This window comes from Chlorocebus sabaeus, chromosome 20 (assembly GCF_047675955.1).
Source record: "Chlorocebus sabaeus isolate Y175 chromosome 20, mChlSab1.0.hap1, whole genome shotgun sequence".
Taxonomy (NCBI): domain Eukaryota; kingdom Metazoa; phylum Chordata; class Mammalia; order Primates; family Cercopithecidae; genus Chlorocebus; species Chlorocebus sabaeus.
In genome coordinates, this window is record NC_132923.1 from 28,323,175 (window position 1) to 28,341,955 (window position 18,781).

General features: G+C 40.2%; 1 long non-coding RNA gene across 1 annotated transcript in view; it reads left to right on the plus strand.

Annotated features, from left to right (window-relative positions):
* The window catches only part of LOC140709487 (uncharacterized), a 32,403-nt gene extending 18,898 nt beyond the window's left edge, over positions 1-13,505 (plus strand). Inside the window, exon 3 of the long non-coding RNA XR_012090011.1 lies at positions 8,258-13,505. This is a non-coding gene — a long non-coding RNA (uncharacterized lncRNA). The remainder of the gene's footprint in view (positions 1-8,257) is intronic.
* Positions 13,506-18,781: the final 5,276 nt, after the last annotated feature.

The following is an 18,781-nucleotide window of genomic DNA, read 5'->3' on the forward strand; positions in this document are numbered from 1 at the left end:
GCCCGACCAGCGAGAGCTGAAGCAGGGCAAGGCATTGCCTCACCTGGAAAGCGCAAGGGGGAAGGGAATCCCTTTTCCTAGCCAGGGGAACTGAGACACACAACACCTGGAAAATCGGGTAACTCCCACCCCAATACTGCGCTTTAAGCAAACAGGCACACCAGGAGATCATATCCCACACCTGGCCGAGAGGGTCCCACACCCACGGAGCCTCCCTCATTGCTAGCACAGCAGTCTGTGATCTACCGGCAAGGCAGCAGCGAGGCTGGGGGAGGGGCGCCCGCCATTGCTGAGGCTTAAGTAGGTAAACAAAGCTGCTGGGAAGCTCTAACTGGGTGGAGCTCACAGCAGCTCAAGGAAACCTGCCTGTCTCTGTAGACTCCACCTCTGGGGACAGGGCACAGTAAACAATAACAAACGCAGCAGCTCTGCAGACGCAAATGACTCTGTCTGACAGCTTTGAAGAGAGCAGTGGATCTCCCAACACGGAGGTTGAGATCTGAGAAGGGACAGACTCCCTGCTCAAGTGGGTCCCTGACCCCTGAGTAGCCTAACTGGGAGACATCCCCCACTAGGGGCAGTCTGACACCCCACACCTCACAGGGTGGAGTACACCCCTGAGAGGAAGCTTCCAAAGCAAGAATCAGACAGGTACACTCGCTGTTCAGCAATATTCTATCTTCTGCAGCCTCTGCTGCTGATACCCAGGCAAACAGTGTCTGGAGTGGACCTCAAGCAATCTCCTACAGCTACAACCACAGCTGAGGATCCTGACTGTTAGAAGGAAAACTATCAAACAGGAAGGACACCTACACCAAACCCCCATCAGTACATCACCATCATCAAAGACCAGAGGCAGATAAAACCACAAAGATGGGGAAAAAGCAGGGCAGAAAAGCTGGAAATTCAAAAAATAAGAGCGCATCTCCCCCGGCAAAGGAGCACAGCTCATCGCCAGCAACGGATCAAAGCTGGATGGAGAATGACTTCGACGAGATGAGAGAAGAAGGCTTCAGTCCATCAAATTTCTCAGAGCTAAAGGAGGAATTACGTACCCAGCGCAAAGAAACTAAAAATCTTGAAAAAAAAGTGGAAGAATTGATGGCTAGAGTAATTAATGCAGAGAAGCTCACAAACGAAATGAAAGAGACGAAAACCATGGCACGAGAAATACGTGACAAATGCACAAGCTTCAGTAACCGACTCGATCAACTGGAAGAAAGAATGTCAGCGATTGAGGATCAAATGAATGAAATGAAGCGAGAAGAGAAACCAAAAGAAAAAAGAAGAAAAAGAAATGAACAAAGCCTGCAAGAAGTATGGGATTATGTAAAAAGACCAAATCTACGTCTGATTGGGGTGCCTGAAAGTGAGGGGGAAAATGGAACCAAGTTGGAAAACACTCTTCAGGATATCATCCAGGAGAACTTCCCCAACCTAGTAGGGCAGGCCAACATTCAAATCCAGGAAATACAGAGAACGCCACAAAGATACTCCTCGAGAAGAGCAACTCCAAGACACATAATTGCCAGGTTCACCAAAGTTGAAATGAAGGAAAAAATCTTAAGGGCAGCCAGAGAGAAAGGTCGGGTTACCCACAAAGGGAAGCCCATCAGACTAACAGCAGATCTCTCGGCAGAAACTCTTCAAGCCAGAAGAGAGTGGGGGCCAATATTCAACATTCTTAAAGAAAAGAATTTTCAACCCAGAATTTTATATCCAGCCAAACTAAGTTTCATAAGTGAAGGAGAAATAAAATCCTTTACAGATAAGCAAATGCTTAGAGATTTTGTCACCACTAGGCCTGCCTTACAAGAGACCCTGAAGGAAGCACTAAACATGGAAAGGAACAACCGGTACCAGCCATTGCAAAAACATGCCAAAATGTAAAGACCATCAAGGCTAGGAAGAAACTGCATCAACTAACGAGCAAAATAACCAGTTAATATCATAATGGCAGGATCAAGTTCACACATAACAATCTTAACCTTAAATGTAAATGGACTAAATGCTCCAAATAAAAGACACAGACTGGCAAACTGGATAAAGAGTCAAGACCCATCAGTCTGCTGTATTCAGGAGACCCATCTCACACGCAGAGACATACATAGGCTCAAAATAAAGGGATGGAGGAAGATTTACCAAGCAAATGGAGAACAAAAAAAAGCGGGGGTTGCAATACTAGTCTCTGATAAAACAGACTTTAAACCATCAAAGATCAAAAGAGACAAGGCCATTACATAATGGTAAAGGGATCAATTCAACAGGAAGAGATAACTATCCTAAATATATATGCACCCAATACAGGAGCACCCAGATTCATAAAGCAAGTCCTTAGAGACTTACAAAGAGACTTAGACTCCCATACAATAATAATGGGAGACTTTAACACTCCACTGTCAACATTAGACAGATCAACGAGACAGAAAGTTAACAAGGATATCCAGGAATTGAACTCATCTCTGCAGCAAGCAGACCTAATAGACATCTATAGAACTCTCCACCCCAAATCAACAGAATATACATTCTTCTCAGCACCACATCGTACTTACTCCAAAATTGACCACGTAATTGGAAGTAAAGCACTCCTCAGCAAATGTACAAGAACAGAAATTATGACAAACTGTCTCTCAGACCACAGTGCAATCAAATTAGAACTCAGTACTAAGAAACTCAATCAAAACCGCTCAACTACATGGAAACTGAACAACCTGCTCCTGAATGACTACTGGGTACATAACGAAATGAAGGCAGAAATAAAGATGTTCTTTGAAACCAATGAGAACAAAGATACAACATACCAGAATCTCTGGGACACATTTAAAGCAGTGTGTAGAGGGAAATTTATAGCACTAAATGCCCACAAGAGAAAGCAGGAAAGATCTAAAATTGACACTCTAACATCGCAATTAAAAGAACTAGAGAAGCAAGAGCAAACACATTCGAAAGCTAGCAGAAGGCAAGAAATAACTAAGATCAGAGCAGAACTGAAGGAGATAGAGACACAAAAAACCCTCCAAAAAATCAATGAATCCAGGAGTTGGTTTTTTGAAAAGATCAACAAAATTGACAGACCACTAGCAAGACTAATAAAGAAGAAAAGAGAGAAGAATCAAATCGACGCAATTAAAAATGATAAAGGGGATATCACCACCGACCCCACAGAAATACAAACTACCATCAGAGAATACTATAAACACCTCTACGCAAATAAACTGGAAAATCTAGAAGAAATGGATAATTTCCTGGACACTTACACTCTTCCAAGACTAAACCAGGAAGAAGTTGAATCCCTGAATAGACCAATAGTAGGCTCTGAAATTGAGGCAATAATTAATAGCCTACCAACCAAAAAAAGTCCAGGACCAGATGGATTCACAGCTGAATTCTACCAGAGGTACAAGGAGGAGCTGGTACCATTCCTTCTGAAACTATTCCAATCAATAGAAAAAGAGGGAATCCTCCCTAACTCATTTTATGAGGCCAACATCATCCTGATACCAAAGCCTGGCAGAGACACAACAAAAAAAGAGAATTTTAGACCAATATCCCTGATGAACATCGATGCAAAAATCCTCAATAAAATACTGGCAAACCGGATTCAGCAGCACATCAAAAAGCTTATCCACCATGATCAAGTGGGCTTCATCCCTGGGATGCAAGGCTGGTTCAACATTCGCAAATCAATAAACATAATCCAGCATATAAACAGAACCAAAGACAAGAACCACATCATTATCTCAATAGATGCAGAAAAGGCTTTTGACAAAATTCAACAGCCCTTCATGCTAAAAACGCTCAATAAATTTGGTATTGATGGAACGTACCTCAAAATAATAAGAGCTATTTATGACAAACCCACAGCCAATATCATACTGAATGGGCAAAAACTGGAAAAATTCCCTTTGAAAACTGGCACAAGACAGGGATGCCCTCTCTCACCACTCCTATTCAACATAGTGTTGGAAGTTCTGGCTAGGGCAATCAGGCAAGAGAAAGAAATCAAGGGGATTCAGTTAGGAAAAGAAGAAGTCAAATTGTCCCTGTTTGCAGACGACATGATTGTATATTTAGAAAACCCCATTGTCTCAGCCCAAAATCTCCTTAAGCTGATAAGCAACTTCAGCAAAGTCTCAGGATACAAAATTAATGTGCAAAAATCACAAGCATTCTTATACACCAGTGACAGTCAAACAGAGAGCCAAATCAGGAATGAACTTCCATTCACAATTGCTTCAAAGAGAATAAAATACCTAGGAATCCAACTTACAAGGGATGTAAAGGACCTCTTCAAGGAGAACTACAAACCACTGCTCAGTGAAATAAAAGAGGACACAAACAAATGGAAGAACATACCATGCTCATGGATAGGAAGAATCAATATCGTGAAAATGGCCATACTGCCCAAGGTAATTTATAGATTCAATGCCATCCCCATCAAGCTACCAATGAGCTTCTTCACAGAATTGGAAAAAACTGCTTTAAAGTTCATATGGAACCAAAAAAGAGCCCGCATCTCCAAGACAATCCTAAGTCAAAAGAACAAAGCTGGAGGCATCACGCTACCTGACTTCAAACTATACTACAAGGCTACAGTAACCAAAACAGCATGGTACTGGTACCAAAACAGAGATATAGACCAATGGAACAGAACAGAGTCCTCAGAAATAATACCACACATCTACAGCCATCTGATCTTTGACAAATCTGAGAGAAACAAGAAATGGGGAAAGGATTCCCTATTTAATAAATGGTGCTGGGAAAACTGGCTAGCCATAAGTAGAAAGCTGAAACTGGATCCTTTCCTTACTCCTTATACGAAAATTAATTCAAGATGGATTAGAGACTTAAATGTTAGACCTAATACCATAAAAATCCTAGAGGAAAACCTAGGTAGTACCATTCAGGACATAGGCATGGGCAAAGACTTCATGTCTAAAACACCAAAAGCAACGGCAGCAAAAGCCAAAATTGACAAATGGGATCTCATTAAACTAAAGAGCTTCTGCACAGCAAAAGAAACTACCATCAGAGTGAACAGGCAACCTACAGAATGGGAGAAAATTTTTGCAATCTACTCATCTGACAAAGGGCTAATATCCAGAACCTACAAAGAACTCAAACAAATTTACAAGAAAAAAACAAACAACCCCATCAAAAAGTGGGCAAAGGATATGAACAGACATTTCTCAAAAGAAGACATTCATACAGCCAACAGACACATGAAAAAATGCTCATCATCACTGGCCATCAGAGAAATGCAAATCAAAACCACAATGAGATACCATCTCACACCAGTTAGAATGGCAATCATTCAAAAGTCAGGAAACAACAGGTGCTGGAGAGGATGTGGAGAAATAGGAACACTTTTACAGTGTTGGTGGGAGTGTAAACTAGTTCAACCATTATGGAAAACAGTATGGCGATTCCTCAAGGATCTAGAACTAGATGTACCATATGACCCAGTCATCCCATTACTGGGTATATACCCAAAGGATTATAAATTATGCTGCTATAAAGACACATGCACACGTATGTTTATTGCAGCACTATTCACAATAGCAAAGACTTGGAATCAACCCAAATGTCCATCAGTGACAGATTGGATTAAGAAAATGTGGCACATATACACCATGGAATACTATGCAGCCATAAAATAGGATGAGTTTGTGTCCTTTGTAGGGACATGGATGCAGCTGGAAACCATCATTCTCAGCAAACTATCACAAGAACAGAAAACCAAACACCGCATGTTCTCACTCATAGGCGGGAACTGAACAATGAGATTACTTGGACTCGGGAAGGGGAACATCACACACCGGGGCCTATCATGGGGAGGGGGGAGGGGGGAGGGATTGCATTGGGAGTTATACCTGATGTAAATGACGAGTTGATGGGTGCAGCACACCAACATGGCACAAGTATACATATGTAGCAAACCTGCACGTTGTGCACATGTACCCTACAACTTGAAGTTTAATAATAATAAATAAATTAAAAAAAAAAAAAAAAAAGACGTAAACTTAATTTCTACTCAAAGCAAGTTTGAATTTGAAACTAGGGCTTCCGTTGTTCCAAAGTTGGACTGTCACTGCCTCAGGCATGTGTCCTGAAGGGCTTGTGTCTCTGCCGTACTCAGGGTAAAGTTAAGATGGAGAGCAGCAAGGCAGGTTTCCTTCAATTCTAGGTTCCCCCAAGAATTTTCTCCACTTTAAGAGACTGCATTGAATATATTCTTGTTCTGCTTTTGTGTTTGGGCTTTGGAATGATGTGATGAGGGTCAATGATTCCCACCCCCAAGTTGACCAGAGTAAGAAACACTTGGGAAGGTTAGTGCAAATACAAGTCCAGTGTCCTCCTTGCAGGGATTCTGATTCAGTGCGCTCAGGTGGGGCCTGGAATGTGTTTGTTAACATGACTCAGATGTGCAGTCTGTTTGGGGGACCCTCTGATACCATGGACCTTACAGTTGATGGGATGATTCTGTTTTGCTGATGAAGAAACCAAAGCACAGAGAGTCTGTAACTCACCCAAGTTCCTTTTACTGTAAGTACTGGAGCCAGATCTCAGGTAGAGTCTCCCTCCCACAAACCCAATTCCAAATTTTCCAATTCAGTTGTGTGGGTTCTTTACAAGTAAGTGTTTCTCTCCCCTGTACCTCATTTCTGCATCCCCGCCTCAAAATTTTTTTTAAATTTAATTTGTTTCATCTAATACATTTCCTCTCAACATGCTGTCAGCAACCTATTCTGAAAACTCACTATGTGACACCCCTCTTTTTGAGACAGGGTCTCATTCTGTTACTCAGGCTGAAGTGCAATGGTCAGTACTGCTCACTGCTACCTCAGACTCTTGGGCTCAAGTGATCCTCCTGTCTGAACTTCCCAGTTAGCTGGAACTCTATGCACACATCACCATTCTGGCTAATTTTTAAAAATTTTTTGTAGAGATGAGGTCTTGCTATGTTGCTCAGGCTGCTCTCCAACTTCTGGCCTCAAACAATTCTCCCACCTAGGCCTCCAAAAGTGCTGGGATTACAGGAGTGAGCCATTGATCCTGGCCCTAAAAAGCTTTTTAAGAAAAAAAAAAAAAAAAAAAAAAAGCAGGGCATGGAGATGTGGAAAGATACCTCTGTGTATTACTGTTGTTATTATTATTACTTCCAAAGTATAATTCATATATCACAAAATTCACCATTTTTATGCATATCATTCAGCATCTTTTACTATATACCCAAGGTTTTGCAGCCATCACCACTACCTAATTTCAGAATACTTTCGTAATGCCGGAAAGCATGCCTGTACTTACTGACAGCCACTCTCCAATTCCCCCATTTTTGCAGTCCCTGTGAAACACTAATCTACCTTCTCTGTATATAGATACACTTGTTCTGGGCATTTCCTGTATATGGAATAATGCAACATCACCTTTTGCATCTGCATCTCTTACTTATCACAATGTTCTCAAGGTTCATCCTTGCTGTAGCATGCATCAGTACTTCAATCCTTTTTGTGGCCAAATGATATTCCATTTTATAGTTATACCACATTTTGTTTACCTGTTCATCAACTGATGGTGGTTTGGAACGTTTCCACTTTTTCACTATTATGAATAATGCTGCTATGAACATTTTTGTACATGTTTTTTAGTGAATATCTGATTTTAATTTTCTTGGTTATATACCTAGGAGTGCAACTGCTGTATCATATATGACTTTATGTTTAAGTTTTTGAGGAACTGACAGACTGTTTTCCAATCTCAGTGGCTACAGCATTTTACATTCCCACTAATAATATATGAGAATTCCATTTCCACTATGACTTTCCAAACATATGTTGTGTTTTTTTAAAGTCACCCTTGTGGGTCTGATATGGTATCTCATTTTGATTTAAGTTTACATTTTCCTAATGAGGAAAAGCATTGAACATCTCTGCATGTGCTTGTTGGCCATTTGTATGTATCTTTTACAGAAATGTCTTTTGAAACATTTTTCCCATTTTTAAATTGGGTCATTTGTCTTTTTGCTCACTTATGCGAGTTCTTTATATACTCTAGATACTAGACCCTTGTTAGGTATATGATTTGCAAATAGTTCTCCCATTATATGGATTATATTTTCACTTAGAAATGTGTAATCTAGAGTCACAAAGATTTGTACTTATGTTTTCTTCAAGATATCGCTTTTAAACCCATGAGAACTCTTCTGGGTTTTAGTGGAGGACGGACATTGTTTATTTATGCCTCTTGTCTGTTACAGATATTTCTCTTGATTGGTATTCATACGACCACCGCCCCTCCATGGAGCATCCAATGGCTTGGAACAGAGCTCTGGGGACTGGCATCCTTCCACTGACTTTGACGCTGATGAGAGCCCTGAACATGTGATTCTGTTGGCCTTAACCTGACCCACATGCATGTATTCCTCAGACATCTAGAGCTGAAGTCGAGAGCCTCTGTGGGAACACTTGGCAGCCTATGCTATTCTAAGGCTGGAGCAGACTTCATTAGTCTATTCCAGGCAGACAGGACTGCAGGGGGTCCAGCCCCTACAAACCCCTCTGTCTGGAATAGACTGCATTCATCTCTGGTGTTAAGAAGCAGACCTGTTTCAGGGGTTGGGGAAGGTTGTTCGATATGAAGTGGGTCCTCTCTTAATTTTTTTTACTGTATGTGTGACTTCTTCCTAGAAAGAATGGAAGAATATTTATGTTAGAACATTTTATCAATTCTTTGTCAATTGTTGTTTGTCTGCAATTTTAGAGTAGATAAAGGAGAGCTCAATGTAAATATACTCTTAATACTTAATTATGGTTGATGTCCACTGCCTGTGATCATATTTACTTCTATATACTCTCTGTTACTTAGGAATTGTCCTGCTCCTGATGAGAAAACAGACTTAGAAGGATTACAAAATTACTAGGCCACAAATGTTGTGAGGAGAAGAATAAGAATTAGAAACTAGTTTCTTTTGGCCTTCGAAGCTAACCTTATACCATTAGATCGAACTGAATGACAGTACTTTTACTAAAGCAAGTCTCAGAGTTTGTGGTTCTGCATTGTTTTTCCAAGGAAACAGTGTGTCGCTTTAATATTATTTCAAACTTTTAAATGTCAAATTCTATCTTTTAATAAAACTTTTTTTGTGTTTGTTCTCTTTCATTGTTTTTGTTTTGTTTTGTTTTTTCTCAAGGGATCCCTATTATTTATCTGCTCAATATTTGTTACCTATCTTCTGTCAATTTTTACTTTTTTGAGTGTTTGTTATCTGTCACTTTGTTCTATGCTACTAGCTATTCGCTAAGGTGTAATTTGCATGGAATAAACTACAAAAACCTAAGGGTACAGATTAATGACTTTAATATAATTGTACATTGTATAATAACATCCAGATCAAGAGAGGCAACACTTTTATTCTATGCCAGAGAGTTCTGACATGCTCCTTGCCAGTCAATACTCATCCTCAAATGAAGAATATATTCTAAATCTTGTTACTATCTTAGTCCCTTTGTCCCTTTGTGTTGGTATAAAGGAATACCAGAGGCTGGGTCATTTATAAAGAAAAGAGGTATATTTCGCTCATAGTTCTGTAGGCTGCACAAGAAGAATGGCACCAACAACTGTTCCTCATGAGGGCCTGAAGCTGCTTTCCCCTGCAGCAGAAGATGAAAGGGAACCAGTGTGTGCAAGGATCATATGGTGAGAGAGGAAGCAAAGAGAGAGGAAAAGCGCAAGGCTCTTTTTAATAACCAGCTCTTGTGGGAACTAATAGAGTGAGAATTCACTCACTACCTTCTCCCAGGGAGGGGGTTAATCTATTCATGGGGGATCCACTCCCATGACCCAAACACCTCCCATTAAGCCCCACCTCCAACATTGGGGATCCAATTTCAACATGAGATTGGGAGGGGACAAATATCGAAACTATAGCAGCCACATCGGATTAATTTTGCTGATTTTTTTGCTTCATAACAATGAAATCATTTCAGTATCTGCTCTTATTTTGACTTCTCTTAATCAGTTGGATATATATGCTACTAATTTGTTTGTGTTTTTCTTTCATTTTGTTTTGGCCTAGAAATATCCTATTTAATGTATAATTATCACACAGTTTGATATCCATTTTTGTGATGGTAGACAGGTTTACTTGTTGGCTACTATGCATAAGTAACTGAAAATATTCTTGTACACTTCTTTCTGTGAAGATACATACTCGTTTTTCCTGGGTATTGATAGCTAGGGATGGAATTGCTTGGTGAAAGGCTGAAAATGGACACAGAGTTTTGCAAAAAAGTTATATTATTTTACATTTCTCTGAAAAATATAGGCTATTTCCAGTTGCTTTACATTCCCACACACTTAATATTTTCAGTCTTTTAAGTTTTAGCCATTCTACCAGGTGTGTATTGATATCATCTATTTTGGTTTTCACATGCCTATTGTTCATTAAGACATCTTATGTAAAGCACATTTTCAAATTTTTCCACTCATTGATATACTGGGCTGTTTGTTGTTTTCTTTGTGATCTGTTGGAGTTATTTACACATTTTGAACGAGTCCATTGTTTCATATATGTACATGTGAAGCATTGAAGTTGAGAGCCTCTCTGAGAATGCTTGGCAGCCCATGCTATTCTAAGGCCAGAGTGGACTTCCTCAGCCCATGCCAGAGAGGGGACCATAGGGGTTGGACCTAGTCAAGACTAATTATATACATATATATATGAAATATATATTTATTTGCAACATGCATATATGTTGCAAATCATTATTCTTGGCCACCAGATAGCTTTTGTCTTATTAAACACTAACCTATAATAAGCAGAAGCTTTTCAAAAATGAAGTACATTTAATTGATTTATTATTGTGGTCAGTGCTACAGTTTAAGAAATATTTTCTGGTCTAAGAAATATTTTCCTATGTCAAGTTCACGAAAATATTTTGTATTTTTTCCTTTAGAAAGTTTCTAATTCTAACTTTCACATCTTAGGTTAATTTCAATGTATGGTAGAAAGTGGTGGTTACTGTTAAATTTTTAAAACAACAAATATTATTTCACTCAGAAACTTTCTATTGAAAAGTCTCTCATTTCCCCAGTGAAGGGCATTGGTGTCTTTATTTCTAAAAAGTTTAAATAACTGTACATAGCGAGCATATTGTTTGAATCTGTACTTTTCTACTTTGATATATTTATGAATAGTTACACATTTCCCATAGCTTTTAAATTATTGTAGCTCTAAAATGAGTTCTGAAATCTAGCAGAGTAATTTCTCCAACTTTTTCAAGACCAACTTGCCTATTCCAGATTATTTGATTTTGATATACATTTTAAAATTAGCATTTACATTTCTCTAAAACTTCTACTAGAATTCTTTGTCAGAATTATGTTGACGTGATATATTCACAAAATTGAGTCTTCCAGTCCATGAACGTGATATATATTTCTCTATTTAGTCTTCTTTAATTTCTATCACCAATAGCTTTTAGGGGCTTTGTATCTGCTTCATTATATGTATTCTTAAGCATGTAATTATTTTCGATATTAATCTCCATTATGTTTTATTGAATTTCATTTTCTATCTGGTAATTGCTAGTATGGAGAAATTAAGATGATTAAATCAATGTTATAAAGGTATAAATTAAGTACAATAGACTACAACACTTTAAAACATATAATTAAATGCATATTTACAAATGTATACACAAATGGGACAACTGCTATAATCATGATATGGGAATTTCCATAAGTCCAAAGTTTCTTGTAACCCTTTGCAGTTCATCACTCTTTCAACCCTCAGCCCCAAGGAGCCAGTGTCACTTTAGGTCAGTTTGCGTTTTTAACCATTTTATGTAAATGAAATTATACTTGTGTTCTTTTGTGTCTGCCTTCTTTCATGAATCATGTTAATTTTAAAATCCATCCATATGAGTATTTTCATCAACAGTTAATACCTCATAATTGCTGAGTAGTATTCCTTTGTGTGGTTACACCATGTTTGTTTATACATTCACTTGTTATTTGACATTTGTGTCATTCCAGGTTTGGGCTATTATGAATAAAGTATCATAAGCATCCACATACAAATCATTGTGCAGACATAGTATGTAAATTCCTAGGAATGGAACTGAGAGACAGGACTAGCTGGATTTCCTAGGCCAACTAAGAACCCCGAAGTATAGTTGGAAAGGTGACCACATCCACCTTTAAACACGGGGCTTGCAACTTAGCTCACGCCTTGCCAATCAGGTAGTAGAGAGAGCTCACTAAAGTGCTAATTAGGCAAAAACAGGAGGTAAAGAAATAGCCAATCATCTATTGCCTGAGAGCACAGTGGGAGGGACAGTGATCGGGATATAAACCCAGGCGTTTGAGCCAGCAACAGCTACCCACTTTGGATCCCCTCTTTTTGTAGGGAGCTGTGTTTTCACTCTATTAAATCTTGCAACTGCACAATCTCCTGGGCCGTGTTTGTTACAGCTCGAGCTGAGCTTTCGCTTGCCATCCACCACTGATGTTTGCCACCATCACAGACCCAACGCCAACTTCCATCCCTCTGGATCTGGCAGGGTGTCCGCTTTGCTCCTGATCCAGGGAGGAGCCCATTGCCGCTCCCTATCAGGCTAAAGGCTTGCCATTGTTCCTGCATGGCTAAGGGCCAGGGTTCATTCATCCTAATGGAGCTGAACACTAGTCACTGGGTTCCATAGTTCTCTTCCATGACCTACACTTCTAGTAGAGCTATAACACTCACCGCATCCATTCCTTGGAATCAGTGAGGCCAAGAACCCCAGGTCAGAGAACACAAGGTTTGCCAGCATCTTAGAAGCAGCCCGCCACCATCTTGGGAGCTCTGGGAGCAAGGACCCCCCAAAATGCGCCAGGTGCCATAACAGAAAGACTGTCCATCTGATTTGTATGTGTTTAAACTGAGAAGAAACTGTTAGCCAGATTTTCAAAGGAGTCAGACCATTTTTCATTCCCACAAGTATAAGACTTCCAAGTGCTTTAGATCCTCACCAACATGTTGTATTTTCAGCCTTTTTATCGTTCTCGTGGATATGTAATGGTATCTCAGCACTGTATTGGTTGATCTCACAGATGACTAAAGAGTTGAGCATCTTTTACTGTGCTAATTGACTATTCATGTATCTTCTTTTCTGAAGTATCTATTCAAGCCTTTTGCCAAATCGTTCCTTTGTGCTGTTTATCTTATCAGACTGCATTATATATATGCCATTAAAAAAAATCCTTTGTTGATATAGGGGGGCGGAGCAAGATGGCCGAATAGGAACAGCTCCAGTCTCCAACTCCCAGCGGGAGCGACAAAGAGGACCGGTGATTTCTGCATTTTCAACTGAGGTACTGGGTTCATCTCACTAGGGAGTGCTGGACAATCGGTGCTGGTCAGCTGTTGCAGCCCGACCAGCGAGAGCTGAAGCAGGGCGAGGCATCGCCTCACCTGGGAAGCACAAGGGGGAAGGGAATCCCTTTTCCTAGCCAGGGGAACTGAGACACACAACACCTAGAAAATCGGGTAACCCCCACCCCAATACTGCACTTTAAGCAAACAGGCACACCAGGAGATTATATCCCACACCTGGCCGGGAGGGTCCCACGCCCACAGAGCCTCCCTCATTGCTAGCACAGCAGTCTGCGATCTACCGGCAAGGCAGCAGCAAGGCTGGGGGAGGGGCGCCCACCATTGCTGAGGCTTAAGTAGGTAAACAAAGCCACTGGGAAGCTCGAACTGGGTGGAGCTCACAGCAGCTCAAGGAAACCTGCCTGTCTCTGTAGACTCCAACTCTGGGGACAGGGCACAGTAAACAATAACAAACGCAGCAGAAACCTCTGCAGACGCAAACTACTCTGTCTGACAGCTTTGAAGAGAGCAGTGGATCTCCCAACACGGAGGTTGAGATCTGAGAAGGGACAGACTGCCTGCTCAAGTGGGTCCCTGACCCCTGAGTAGCCTAACTGGGAGACATCCCCCACTAGGGGCAGTCTGACACCCCACACCTCACAGGGTGGAGTACACCCCTGAGAGGAAGCTTCCAAAGCAAGAATCAGACAGGTACACTCGCTGTCCAGCAATATTCTATCTTCTGCAGCCTCTGCTGCTGATACGCAGGCAAACAGGGTCTGGAGTGGACCTCAAGAAATCTCCAACAGACCTACAGCTGAGGGTCCTGACTGTTAGAAGGAAAACTATCAAACAGGAAAGACACCTACACCAAAACCCCATCAGTACATCACCATCGTCAAAGACCAGAGGCAGATAAAACCACAAAGATGGGGAAAAAGCAGGGCAGAAAAGCTGGAAATTCAAAAAATAAGAGTGCATCTCCCCTGGCAAAGGAGCGCAGCTCATCGCCAGCAATGGATCAAAGCTGGACGGAGAATGACTTTGACGAGATGACAGAAGAAGGCGTCAGTCCATCAAACTTCTCAGAGCTAAAGGAGGAATTACGTACCCAGCACAAAGAAACTAAAAATCTTGAAAAAAAAGTGGAAGAATTGATGGCTAGAGTAATTAATGCAGAGAAGGTCATAAACAAAATGAAAGAGATGAAAACCATGACACGAGAAATATGTGACAAATGCACAAGCTTCAGTAACCGACTCAATCAACTGGAAGAAAGAGTATCAGCGACTGAGGATCAAATGAATGAAATGAAACAAGAAGAGAAACCAAAAGAAAAAAGAAGAAAAAGAAATGAACAAAGCCTGCAAGAAGTATGGGATTATGTAAAAAGACCAAATCTATGTCTGATTAGGGTGCCTGAAAGTGAGGGGGAAAATGGAACCAAGTTGGAAAACACTCTTCAGGATATCATCCAGGAGAACTTCCCCAACCTAGTAGGGCAGGCCAACATTCAAATTCAGGAAATACAGAAAACACCACAAAGATACTCCCCGAGAACAGCAACTCCAAGACACATAATTGCCAGATTCACCAAAGTTGAAATGAAGGAAAAAATCTTAAGGGCAGCCAGAGAGAAAGGTCGGGTTACCCACAAAGGGAAGCCCATCAGACTAACAGCAGATCTCTCGGCAGAAACTCTACAAGCCAGAAGAGAGTGGGGGCCAATATTCAACATTCTTAAAGAAAAGAATTTTCAACCCAGAATTTCATATCCAGCCAAACTAAGTTTCATAAGTGAAGGAGAAATAAAATCCTTTACAGATAAGCAAATGCTTAGAGATTTTGTCACCACTAGGCCTGCCTTACAAGAGACCCTGAAGGAAGAACTAAACATGGAAAGGAACAACCGGTACCAGCCATTGCAAAAACATGCCAAAATGTAAAGACCATCAAGGCTAGGAAGAAACTGCATCAACTAACGAGCAAAATAACCAGTTAATATCATAATGGCAGGATCAAGTTCACACATAACAATACTAACCTTAAATGTAAATGGACTAAATGCTACAATTAAAAGATACAGACTGGCAAACTGGATAAAGAGTCAAGACCCATCAGTCTGCTGTATTCAGGAGACCCATCTCACACGCAGAGACATACCTAGGCTCAAAATAAAGGGATGGAGGAAGATTTACCAAGCAAATGGAGAACACAAAAAAGCAGGGGTTGCAATCCTAGTCTCTGATAAAACAGACTTTAAACCATCAAAGATCAAAAGAGACAAAGAAGGCCATTACATAATGGTAAAGGGATCAATTCAACAAGAAGAGCTAACGCTCTTAAATATATATGCACCCAGCACAGGAGCACCAAGATTCATAAAGCAAGTCCTTAGAGACCTACGAAGAGACTTAGACTCCCATACAATAATAATGGGAGACTTCAACACTCCACTGTCAACATTAGACAGATCAACGAGACAGAAAGTTGCCTCACAAGGATATCCAGGAATTGAACTCATCTCTGCAGCAAGCAGACCTAATAGACATTTATAGAACTCTCCACCCCAAATCAACAGAATATACATTCTTCTCAGCACCACATTGCACTAACTCCAAAATTGACCTCATAATTGGAAGTAAAGCACTCCTCAGCAAATGTACAAGAACAGAAATTATAACAAACTGTCTCTCAGACCACAGTGCAATCAAATTAGAACTCAGGACTAAGAAACTCAAAACCGCTCAACTACATGGAAACTGAACAACCTGCTCCTGAATGACTACTGGGTACATAACAAAATGAAGGCAGAAATAAAGATGTTCTTTGAAACCAATGAGAGCAAAGATACAACATACCAGAATCTCTGAGACGCATTTAAAGCAGTGTGTAGAGGGAAATTTATAGCACTAAATGCCCACAAGAGAAAGCAGGAAAGATCTAAAATTGACACTCTAACATCACAATTAAAAGAACTAGAGAAGCAAGAGCAAACACATTCGAAAGCTAGCAGAAGGCAAGAAATAACTAAGATCAGAGCAGAACTGAAGGAGATAGAGACACAAAAAACCCTCCAAAAAATCAATGAATCCAGGAGGTGGTTTTTTGAAAAGATCAACAAAATTGACAGACCACTAGCAAGACTAATAAAGAAGAAAAGAGAGAAGAATCAAATAGATGCAATAAAAAATGATAAAGGGGATATCACCACCGACCCCACAGAAATACAAACTACCATCAGAGAATACTATAAACACCTCTACGCAAATAAACTGGAAAATCTAGAAGAAATGGATAATTTCCTGGACACTTACACTCTTCCAAGACTAAACCAGGAAGAAGTTGAATCCCTGAGTAGACCAATAGCAGGCTCTGAAATTGAGGCAATAATTAATATCCTACCAACCAAAAAAAGTCCAAGACCAGATGGATTCACAGCTGAATTCTACCAGAGGTACAAGGAGGAGCTGGTACCATTCCTTCTGAAACTATTCCAATCAATAGAAAAAGAGGGAATCCTCCCTAACTCATTTTATGAGGCCAACATCATCCTGATACCAAAGCCTGGCAGAGACACAACAAAAAAAGAGAATTTTAGACCAATATCCCTGATGAACATCGATGCAAAAATCCTCAATAAAATACTGGCAAACCGGATTCAGCAGCACATCAAAAAGCTTATCCACCATGATCAAGTGGGCTTCATCCCTGGGATGCAAGGCTGGTTCAACATTCGCAAATCAATAAACATAATCCAGCATATAAACAGAACCAAAGACAAGAACCACATCATTATCTCAATAGATGCAGAAAAGGCTTTTGACAAAATTCAACAGCCCTTCATGCTAAAAACGCTCAATAAATTTGGTATTGATGGAACGTACCTCAAAATAATAAGAGCTATTTATGACAAACCCACAGCCAATATCATACTGAATGGGCAAAAACTGGAAAAATTCCCTTTGAAAACTGGCACAAGACAGGGATGCCCTCTCTCACCACTCCTATTTAACATAGTGTTGGAAGTTCTGGCTAGGGCAATCAGGCAAGAGAAAGAAATCAAGGATATTCAGTTAGGAAAAGAAGAAGTCAAATTGTCCCTGTTTGCAGACGACATGATTGTATATTTAGAAAACCCCATTGTCTCAGTCTAAAATCTCCTTAAGCTGATAAGCAACTTCAGCAAAGTCTCAGGATACAAAATTAATGTGCAAAAATCACAAGCATTCTTATACACCAGTAACAGACAAACAGAGAGCCAAATCAGGAATGAACTTCCATTCACAATTGCTTCAAAGAGAATAAAATACCTAGGAATCCAACTTACAAGGGATGTAAAGGACCTCTTCAAGGAGAACTACAAACCACTGCTCAGTGAAATAAAAGAGGACGCAAACAAATGGAAGAACATACCATGCTCATGGATAGGAAGAATCAATATCGTGAAAATGGCCATACTGCCCAAGGTTATTTATAGATTCAATGCCATCCCCATCAAGCTACCAATGAGTTTCTTCACAGAATTGGAAAAAACTGCTTTAAAGTTCATATGGAACCAAAAAAGAGCCCGCATCTCCAAGACAATCCTAAGTCAAAAGAACAAAGCTGGAGGCATCACGCTACCTGACTTCAAACTATACTATAAGGCTACAGTAACCAAAACAGCATGGTACTGGTACCAAAACAGAGATATAGACCAATGGAACAGAACAGAGTCCTCAGAAATAATACCACACATCTACAGCCATCTGATCTTTGACAAACCTGAGAGAAACAAGAAATGGGGAAAGGATTCCCTATTTAATAAATGGTGCTGGGAAAATTAGCCATAAGAAGAAAGCTGAAACTGGATCCTTTCCTTACTCCTTATACGAAAATTAATTCAAGATGGATTAGAGACTTAAATGTTAGACCTAATACCATAAAAATCCTAGAGGAAAACCTAGGTAGTACCATTCAGGACATAGGCATGGGCAAAGACTTCCATGTCTAAAACACCAAAAGCAATGGCAACAAAAGCCAAAATTGACAAATGAGATCTCATTAAACTAAAGAGCTTCTGCACAGCAAAAGAAACTACCATCAGAGTGAACAGGCAACCTACAGAATGGGAGAAAATTTTTGCAATCTACTCATCTGACAAAGGGCTAATATCCAGAACCTACAAAGAACTCAAACAAATTTACAAGAAAAAAACAAAGAACCCTATCAAAAAGTGGGCAAAGGATATGAACAGACATTTCTCAAAAGAAGACATTCATACAGCCAACAGACACATGCAAAAATGCTCATCATCACTCACCATCAGAGAAATGCAAATCAAAACCACAATGAGATACCATCTCACACCAGTTAGAATGGCGATCTTTAAAAAATCAGGAAACAACAGGTGCTGGAGAGGATGTGGAGAAACAGGAACAC